Below are 10,751 nucleotides of genomic sequence, written 5' to 3'. Positions count from 1 at the left end.
AGACGAGGAGGAGGAGGACGCGACCAAAGGCCGGAAAAGGGCAGATAGAGCAGAAGCAACGAGTTGGCCCGGGCTCAGACAGAAGCTTGGCGCGCTGAGAGGCCTCCGTCCGGCGGCCTGGGTTTTCTCCAGGCAACAAGAGGGGTCCTGAACCTCTGCCACCTCCGGCTGTGGGCAGGAGACTGTGACCAAATCAATCGTCCCACCGAACCTGGGGAGGAAAACCGGTTGGAGTTCTGAGCAGCAAGGCCCGTCTGGAGCGGCCTTAGGCAGCGAAACCCAAAGCAGAGGCTACGACAGTCGGCAGGGCCTGGGTGTGGCTGCACGGCTATAAAGGTGTGAGTTGAGAGCATTCACACGTGTCAGGGGGTATAGCTCAGGGGTAGAGCATTTGACTGCAGATCAAGAGGTCCCCGGTTCGAATCCGGGTGCCCCCTGCTCACGTAGTGTTTTGGAATTTCCAGGCTTCAGCAAGCCTGAGGCCCATGGTCTTCCTTTCTTGGGTCCCTGTAGCTCCAGCACCCCTCCACACTGAGAACAACACCCACTGACTCTCTCCCATCTGGAGAGAGATTCCTTCCTGTCTTGGCATTGTTATTTCATCCTCAAAGGAGGCCTGCAAGATCAGGATTTTCATTGATTGTCCCCACTCTGGGGACACAGGCAACCTCTCTGCCCCACCAGCCAGGTTGGCCTTGCTAAGGTCAAGGCCTACACCAGCACTCCCCCCAGAAACAGAATGCAAGCTACAAGTCTGAATTTACACTTGCTAGTAGCCACATTAAATATTTAAAGTAAAAAGGGGTAGATGGGTGAAGGGGGTCAAAAGGTACAAACTTCCAGTTATAAGATAAATAAGTCCTGGGATGTGATGTACACCACGGTGACTCTAGTTAACAATATTTTATTGTATATTTGAAAGTTGCTGAGAGAGTAGATCTTAAAAGGGGGAAAATGTAACTATGTGAGGTGATGGATGTTAACTAGACTTCCTGCAGTGATCATTTCTCCAAACACATATATATCAAATCATTATGTTGTACACATTTAATACAGTATTATGTCAATTATATCTCATTAAAACTGGAAAAATGTTTTAATAAAAATAAAGTAAAAAGATATCAGTGAAACCAATTTCCATATTTTTAAACCCAGTGTATCCAAAACATTTTCATTTCAACATGTGATCGATATAAAAATTTATAAATGAGATATTTACATTTTGTGGGGTTTGGGGGCTAAGCCTTTGAATCTGGTTGCAGTTTCCTCTTAAGGCACCTGCCCACCCGGAACAGCCACCTATGGATTGTGGAGAGGTCCACAGTGTGGGAAGTCTCACTGGCTTCTTGCAGTTTTCAAGGAAATGGGGGGAGCGGGATGCTGTCAGGGCCCCAGGAGGGTCCTGCTGCTCGTCAGGGTGTGGTAGATGGAAGGAGCCCCAGGGAGGAGTAAGAAGTCGGGGTTCTGGTCCCAGCACCGCCATCACCCCACCTTTCTCATCAGCACAAGGGGTGTCAGCCAGGAGCAATGAGGGCTGCTCTGCATAGGAAAGAAGCAAGACTGGGGTCTGCGGACGGCTCTGGGGAGGCGTAGGAGACCCACAGATTTCCAGTCCCTGGGCAACCACTTTCAAGTGACTTTTTTCTGTAGACCAAAATATGTTTAATGAAAATACCTCTGATCCAGGTGCTAAAGTAACTGGTAAGCTTAAAGTGTGCTAATTGAAGGGCACCTTGTGGGATTTCCCTGGTGGCCTAGTGGTTGGGACACTGTAGTTCCCCTGCAGGGGGCATGGGTTTGATCCCTGATGAAGGGACTAAGATGCTGCATATTGTGTGGTGTGGCCATGAAACAAAAGAAAAAGTTTTAAACAACCAAAAAGCATTTTAAAAAAGTATTCTCAGTTGTAATTTTTTTGTATTGCAATATGTAAACATTTTAGGCACAAAATTTTCACATTCTCTTTTTGCTTCCGTTCAAAGTACGTTTCTTCCACAAAAATATTTATAAGACAAAGCTCTTGAAATGAGTATGATTCTTTTGAATATTTCACCAAATTTAGATGCTGCAAAATCATAACCTTTGAAAATTTCATTCCCTTCAGGTACAGAATGTAAATTATCCAATTTAAATGAGGAGCTTCAGCCAAAGACTCCTTAGAGATTTCGCAAATTCAATTTTAGAAATTCAGAATTAAATCTTGTATACCACGTGAAATGTCATTGTTTAATTTGTTCAGTTTCTCTCTTGCTTTTGCAAGAATACATTTCAATATCTTCCTGTTTGCAAATTTTGTTTTCATTTATTGCAACTCTAAAGTTTTCAAAAGCTGAAGTTTTGGGGCACACCATTTGTTGAAAACTCTGATTAAAGATTTCCAACAGGGGCTTCCCTGGTGGCGCAGTGGTTGAGAGTCTGCCGGCAGATGTAGGGGACGTGGGTTCGTGCCCCGGTGTGGGAAGATCCCACATACTGCGGAGCGGCTGGGCCCGTGAGCCATGGCTACTGAGCCTGTGCATGTCCGGAGTGTGTGCTCCGCAACGGGAGAGACCACAACAGTGACAGGTTAGCGTACCGCAAAAAAAAAAAAAAAAAAAAAAAAAAGATTTCCAACAGGTTTATGCAAAACACAACAACAATTTTTTTTTTTTTTTTTTTTTTTTGCTGTACGTGGGCCTCTCACTGTTGTGGCCTCTCCCGTTGCGGAGCACAGGCTCCAGACACGCAGGCTCAGCGGCCATGGCCCACGGGCCCAGCCGCTCCACGGCATGTGGGATCCTCCCGGACCAGGGCACGAACCCGTGTCCCCTGCATCGGCAGGCGGACTCTCAACCACTGCGCCACCAGGGAAGCCTACAACAACAATTTTTGGTGCACATTTTTACAAAAAGAAAAGTTTAATACCAATGCCATTGCAGGACACTTAGGTTAATTCACAAAGTAGTTCTTCAAAGGTTTAAACATTTCTAAAATCTTAGTGGTATTGGGGACAGATGTGTTTAAGAGACTGATTACATTGGTGGACCTACAAAATAATTCTATTCAGTAGCTATTTGTACTTTCTTATACATACTGCCATCATGAAATATTTTCTTGTATTAAATCAGCTGTGTCACAGAAGTAATTTAGTTTTTTAAAAACTTAAAAAAAATACCAATTCAGCTTTTATAGGAATTGGTAGAATACCACAGCCTGTTTGGATGCACTTGTGAATTATGTGTGCACCACAGTGCCAGTGACATTTCCGCTTAATTTGCTTAGAACTTACTGATGGCTTCCTTGCTAAGAACACTGTTTATATTACAATGCTGTGCTCCAAAAATTTCATTCTTGTATTATTACTGCAAAAACAAAGAGTTCTATCTTCTATTGAAGTCTTAAATGGAGTTTATAACAGCCTTTGCAATAAGTCAGGTGTTTCATCTTGGACAAAATGAACTTCCAGGGCCTCCCTGGTGGCGCAGTGGTTGAGAGTCTGCCTGCTAATGCAGGGGACACGGGTTCGAGCCCTGGTCTGGGAGGATCCCACGTGCTGCGGAGCAACTGGGCCCGTGAGCCACAACTGCTGAGCCTGCGCGTCTGGAGCCTGTGCTCCGCAACAAGAGAGGCCGCGATAGTGAGAGGCCCGCGCACCGCGATGAAGAGTGGCCCCCGCTTGCCGCAACTGGAGAAAGCCCTCGCACAGAAACGAAGACCCAACGCAGCAAAAATAAATAAGTTAATTAATAAACTCCTACCCCCAACATCTTCTAAAAAAAAAAAAAATGAACTTCCAAAGCTTCACTTTGATTCCATGAACTGGATGCTGGGACTACAGACCTGAAAGCAGGACCATCCCCAGGGACAGACTTAGGTGACCCTACCTAACAAGACTTTGTAGTTACTCAGCTTACCAATAACATGTGTTCCCCGGGATGGGGGTGCTTCCTCAGAAAGGCTCCTCTCGCTGGCTGGTGGAGAGGTTGGGCAGAGGGGAGGAGAAAATGAAGGGAGGGTGGCTGTGCTCCTGGGGAGGCCTGAGATTTAGATTCTGGAGCAGAAATCAAAACCTTTGAGGCCTGCTCCTGACCCTTGTGGGCAGCCCGAATGTGCCCAGGCATGAAAGGGACAGCAGATCAGTGCTTCTCAGTGGTTCTTGAGTTTGCCTAGGAATCTATTCATACTTTAATAACAATCTTAACCATTTCGATATAGGGACACTGTGGCTGGTTTGCAGGGCCATCTTATAACCTAGAGCCCAGTGCTGGCGTGTGCCCGGGTTTATGACACATTGTCACCACACCGTGCTGTAACACTGTGATGACAGAAGAACAGAGGCAGACTTTGCAAGCAGCTCTTTTGCCCCTTTCCTGTTTGTCCATTTCTGTGCCCCTCCAACCTTGAAAGAACCTAATTATAGGAACGAGATGACTAGGCAATTTAACCTAACTCCTGACTTGAGCTCTCCTGAGTGCACACCACACCTTGTGTAACCTGTTGAGTCTTTTCCTAGATTAAAAGAAGTAAGAAGGAAGAATTAAGTAGTAAAGGAATGACCAGCTCTCTACCCGCAACAGCCCCCTTAGCAATCCTGCAGGCAGATCACACGAGCAAGATAACGTCTGGAGAGAGAGGCAGCCAGCCTGCAAGCAATGGAGAAGGATGCAGAACCCAACCTCCTGCCTCGATGGTTCAATGAAATTCTTCCCCATTTTTCCCTTTAAAAACTGTCATGGCTGAGCAGAATCTTTGGAGTTGGTCTTGGGACATGAGTTCACCTTCTCCCCAGATTGCCGGCTTTTCTGATTAAAGCGTTTTTCGTTTCTACAGACACTTGCCTCTTGATTATTGGCTTTTGAGCAGCGAGTAGCCAACCCTGAGTTTGGTGACAACTTCAGCCTATGAGAGATGGATCTGGGCTGAGAGAGGCCGTCACTGGGTGTGTTAGCAGAGACAGTTAGCAGAGGAGTTGGGGGACAGCTGGGTCTCCAGGCATGAGCAGCTTCACAAGCACATTGCAAAGAGCCTCTTCCAGCAAAATGATTTCATCTGAATTGCTATTAAGTTGAATGTTATTGGGTATGTGATTTTGTTTGCATTGATTTCTAAAATTGTTTTGTCTTAATAGTGTATAAAACTGTGAGTGTGAAGCATTTACATCTAATTTTGTGTACACATTTGTATACAGTACAGTATAAGCAGTACAATAAACTAAAATTAAGTTAGCCCTGGGGCACTAAGAAAAAAATGTTCCCTTTCAAAGGCGTACACACAAGAAACCAGTAAAGTCGTTATGTGGTGGCTGAGAGACAGAGATGGAATGGAGTCTTGATTTTTCTCTGGTTGCTGTTTCGTACATTTTCAATTGTGCCATATGAAAGCATTACTCGCAAAATACCTAATTCATTCAGAAATTTAGGAAATTTCAGTTCAAGCAATCTGACTCCCAGAAGCCTCTGGCGGGTCCTCTCAAGGCACTGGGTTAGGTCCCCTCCCTAACAAACCCATTAGAAAAGGGGGAGAGTTTGCAGGGAGGTGGGGGAGAAGGACTGCTGGGGTCACAGGGCGGGGTGAAGGCTTGGCCCTGAGGCAGCAAAGCCCTGAGACCCACCCTCAAGGGAAGCTGGGTCGAGGCAAGATAAAGTGGTGGTCCTTTAACTCTTGATTCTGTCACTTTGGCTCTGTGATTTAGGGCAATTTGCTTCAATCCCCTGTGTCATTGTCACCCATGATGAGGGTGATGGTGGACATAGCACTACCACAATAATTTTTTAAATTATATACAGTATATGAAAGTCTTAGAACAGTTTATCTAGCACATCATAAGTGCTCAATAAACATCAGGTCTTAAAATTATCACAGGTGTCTTTGGTGTGACTACCAAAGTGAGAAGTTCTGAGGAGACATGATATTCCAGTAGTGGGTGTAGCTCAGGGCTAGAGCATTTGACTACAAATCAAGAGGTTGCTGGTTCAAATCTGGGTGCCCCTTGTAACTATCCCAAGCTTCCCTTTACTGGGAATTATCTCAAATTTCTCTTTGCTGGGCCTCCTGGTATTGCACCCCCTTCTGTGTAACCAGCAAGGATGAGGATGTGGAAACTTTCCCTCATTATTGCCAGGGAATGATCTAACCCCCTTATTTTGGGGGCTGCATTCCTCATAGGACTGGGGGCTGGTTTAAATCCTATAAAGAGAAATGCTTCCAGGTAAGCAATGCCATTATTTATACAAAATTAAATTAGATGAAAAAAGCAACATGCAGTAGCATAGGTATGTTATGTTACCATTTGTGTTTATAAATAAAGTCAGGGAGAGATTGTGTATTCCTTACTGACACGTGCAAACTATCTGTGGAAGAGAACATGAGAAACTGGTAACACGGGTTCCCCAGGGATGCTAACAGAGAGTCTTGTTAGATGAGAGAGGGAGAATTTTCACTGCATTTTTTTTTTTTTTTTTTTTTTTTTTTTTGTGGTACGCGGGCCTCTCACTGTTGTGGCCTCCCCCGTTGCGGAGCACAGGCTCCGGAAGCGCAGGCTCAGCGGCCATGGCTCACGGGCCCAGCCGCTCCGCGGCATGTGGGATCTTCCCAGACCGGGGCACGAACCCATTTCCCCTGCATCGGCAGGCGGACTCCCAACCACTGCGCCACCAGGGAAGCCCTTCACTGCATATTTTTTTCTTCATTTTATTCTTCAAATGTATGTATTTATTCTTAAGATTTTATTTTTTTAGAGTTTCAGGTTCTCAGCAAAATTGAGAGGAAGGTACAGAGATTTCCCACACACACCCTGCCCCACCTAGGCATAACCTCCCCCACCAGAGTGGTACATGGGCTACAATGGATGAACATACAGTGACACATCATAATCACCAAAGTCCGCTGTTTACATTAGGGTTCACTCTTGGTGTTCTACATTCTGTGGGTTTGGACAAATGTATCCATCATTACAGCATCATACAGAGTATTTTCACTGCCCTAAAAATCCTCTGTGCTCTGCCTATATATCTCCCTCTGTCCCCCAAACCTCTGGCAACCGCTGATCTTTTTACTCTCTCCATAGTTTGGCCTTTTCCAGAATGTCATACAGTATGTGGCCTTTCACACTGGCGTCTTTTACTTAGTCATATGCATTTAAGGTTCCTCCATGTCTTTTCTTGGCTTGATAGTTCATTTCTTTTTAGTGTTGAATAATATTCTATTGTCTGATGTACCATGATTCATTTATCCATTCACCTTCTGAAGGACTTCTTGGTTGCTTCCAACTGCATACTTTTTTGTACCTTTTGAACATTGTATCATCTGACTTCTGTGGGTTCCGTATCTATCTTTTTAAAATGCAATTTAGGGCTTCCCTGGTGGCACAGTGGTTGGGAGTCCGCCTGCCGATGCAGGGGACACGGGTTCGTGCCCCGGTCTGGGAGGATCCCACATGCCGTGGAGCGGCTGGGCCCGTGAGCCATGGCCGCTGAGCCTGCGCGTCTGGAGCCTGTGCTCCGCAACGGGAGAGGCCACGGCAGTGAGAAGCCCGCGTACCTCAAAAATAAAAAAAATTAAAAAAAAATTAAAAAAAAATAAAATGCAATTTAAAATTTAAAAATAATCAGATTAAATGAGGTCTCACCCACCAAGGCTGGTGGGGAATCCAGCATGGGTAGTTTGAATGTCCTCCCCCTTCTGCTGTGCTTTGCCAGCATCCAGCGTCTCGGCAGTCTGCTGCTGGGCACGGAGGCCCACTCCTAGCCCAGGTCTGCTCAGGCCATTTTGAGCAAGCAGCTCCCCCAGGGCCCCACTCTCTCAGGGCCGAGCCCAGAACCTTTGCCAGGGCCCTTCCTGTTTCTGCAGGAGTCCTCCCCAAAGACTCTGTGTGCTGTTGCGAGTCAGCCTCCTCCGACTGTCCCTCCCCATCCTGGGAGGCTCCAACCAACCATCCTCCGGCAAGGCCCACCTCCCTGCACTATGTATCAAGCCTTTGACCCCATCCACCCTGCACACAATTACAAGTCACTCTCCACAACTGGACTTGACGTCTATTTAAAGGCGCCTCCTGGGCAGCCCATTCAGCCTGGCAATTTCATTTTGCCTGTGCGTGCGCGTGCACACACACACACACACACACACAGGTTCACACTCACACCATAAAGAAAACGAGGAAATCCTCAAAGACTACTGGAGCCCTCACTGTCAAATTTAGAGGTTGCTAAGGCATCAATTCATTATTCTGAAAACTTGTAAATAAAAGGAAAAAATCAAGCATTTTTTCTACATCTTCTATATGAACTATATTCCAAACAGAATCAAATAGTGGATAAAGAAAAGTCTTCCTTGTAAAAGAAGCTCAAGCTAATAAAGGTGGAGAATTTGAATAAAACCATTTGCAACTCCTAACGAGGAAATGGGCATAAGCCAGTATCACCAATGCCTGCCAAAACGATGAGATGAGTGTTTGACAGGGGCATTTATAATGAGGTTAATAACACCTCAACACACTAGTTAACCTTAATTTCACAAAAAGAGAGCCAAGCAGACATGATGAGCAAGCATCCTTCTATACAAAGGAGGAACACAGTACTTCTGGTGATGTCTTCTTGCCAAAAAAACGGAATGTGAATCTGATCAAGCCTCTAGATCTAACAAGATCGGGCATGTTGAAGTGTTAAATGTGATGGTTAATTTCACATGTCAACTTACTGGGTCATAGGACGTACAGATACTTGGTTAAACATGATTTTGGGGCGTGTTTGTGAGGGTACTTCCAGATGAGATTAGCATCTGAGTCAGTAAAAATCTAAGTAAAGCAGATCCCCCTCCCCAGTGCAGGTGGGCATCATACAACCCACGGAGGGCTGAAGACAGCAAAAAGCTGAGGGAGGGAGGATTGGCTCTGCCCGCCGCTGAGCTGGAACATCGGTCTTCTCCTGCCTCAGACTAGAACTTGTACCATCAGCTCTCCACTTGCAGGACTGGACCTACAGCACCAGCTTTCCTGGGTCTGTAGCTTGCAGGTGGCAGATCACGGGACTTCTCAGCCTCCGTAATTATGGAAACCAATGACTTAAATTAAATCTCTCTCTCTCTTTCTCTCAGATATAGATATATTATAGATATAATTATATATATTATATATAATATATATGTATATATATATATTTGGTTCTGTTTCTCTGGAGAACCCTGACCAATACACTGGATGATAAATTGATAAATACCACTACTATTGTATATATTTAAGATTTACCATAATGAAAGTTTTTAAAAATTCCTTTTTCATAGACACATTTTAAAATCTACAACAGAAGGAAACGATGCCCCCCAAATAAAAAACACAGTTTTCATTTTCTGGTTCTGACTTGGTTGTATATCTTACATTAATAAACGGTGTATTGGTGTGTGCAGGGGAAAACTTCCTTTCCTCTTTCCTCTTAGCACCATGGAGACAGGCTGACGCTTTTAAAGGGAACTTGGCTAAAAAGCAAGGTGAAATGAAGAAGCGCGCTCCCAGAACCGGTCACTATGGTTTCTGGCTCCTTAGCGGCCTCAATGGCATCACCAGCAGCACAGATGAGGTGACAGATGTATGACACCTGGGAGAGCATCCAGCTCCTCTGCTGTTAGGCCAGGTGGGCCCCTGCCTCAGGGGTGGGCTTCATGGCTCATCTTGCCCAGAGATTAGTGGGGGAAATGCTTACCTCCAGCTTCTAGAACGCCCCACTTTTATTTATATTCAGGATGGTGATACCCCTGAAACTTGAAGATAATATCACCCCAGGAAGGGGAAACTAGAGTCAGCAGGCAGTGCGTGGGACCAGCCATCAGCAGGACTGCCCATGAGAGGCGTGTCTATGAGAAAGGGTTCCAGAGTGACTTCTTCAGACTGGGGTATCACTAAAAGTGAGCTCTGACCTAATCAGCCCAAAGCAGTGGTTGATGAGCTCCTACCTCCTGAATAGTCTAGAAGGAAATCAAACAGTAAGGGACGACTGATGTCTTATCTAGCGCTGCCAGGCAGAGACCCAATTCAATCTGTGTTTTAGAAAGAACTCTTGCAATATGGTCACCAGTTTTAGTTCTGGAGTTAGACTATCTGGGTTACTGAATTTCTCTAAGCTTTCGTTTCTTTATTTGTAAATCGGGGATAATAATTATATCTATCTCATAGGGTTGATGTGAAGATGAAACACGATGATTCACAGAAAGCGTTTAGTACCTTGTCTTAGGAAGACCCCTGCAAGAGCCGTCTTGGAAGGATGGAGAGTAATGGGGTCATTGAGGGGAGACGGAGAGACCAGTTAGGAAGCTGGGCCTTAACACACAGCTGGTAACCAGGGTTTCCTGCCCTTGAAGGATGCTCTCCCCCCTCCCCCATCCAGCCGGGGAGGTTTTGTGCCTTTAACAACACAGGGAAGGGATGACCCTGTAGAACGCATGTTGTCAGTACTCAGCTTTCCAATTCCAACAGTGTGGGTGCTGGGGGATTCGGGGAATAAAGATCAGCACCCACTCTGTGCCAGCAGGGGGGCGCGGCATGGGTGTGGCCGGGAGAGCCAGGGAACCCAGGAGGAGACACAGCGGGGACCAGTGTGGGATCAGAAGGTCACAATGTTGTCAAGACGACATGGAGGACCAGATGTGCACCGCACCCCCCAGCACTGTGGTACTCGGAAAGCCCTTTCAGGACTCAGGTGTGACAAGGGTGTGGGGGCGTCGGGGGAGTCCTGAGGTTGACTCATTACATTTCTGTCACTCAGTAGGATGGGACACAAAATAGA

At 45.9% G+C, this 10,751-nt stretch overlaps 1 non-coding gene across 1 annotated transcript; it reads left to right on the top strand.

Annotated features, from left to right (window-relative positions):
• Positions 1–365: 365 nt before the first annotated feature.
• Positions 366–437, top strand: TRNAC-GCA (transfer RNA cysteine (anticodon GCA)). Its single transcript has one exon. It is a non-coding gene; the product is annotated as a tRNA-Cys (tRNA).
• Positions 438–10,751: the final 10,314 nt, after the last annotated feature.

This window comes from Mesoplodon densirostris, chromosome 9, assembly GCF_025265405.1.
Source record: "Mesoplodon densirostris isolate mMesDen1 chromosome 9, mMesDen1 primary haplotype, whole genome shotgun sequence".
NCBI lineage: Eukaryota > Metazoa > Chordata > Mammalia > Artiodactyla > Ziphiidae > Mesoplodon > Mesoplodon densirostris.
Note: the sequence above shows the minus strand (reverse complement) of the source record. Positions and strands in the feature narration are given on the sequence as shown.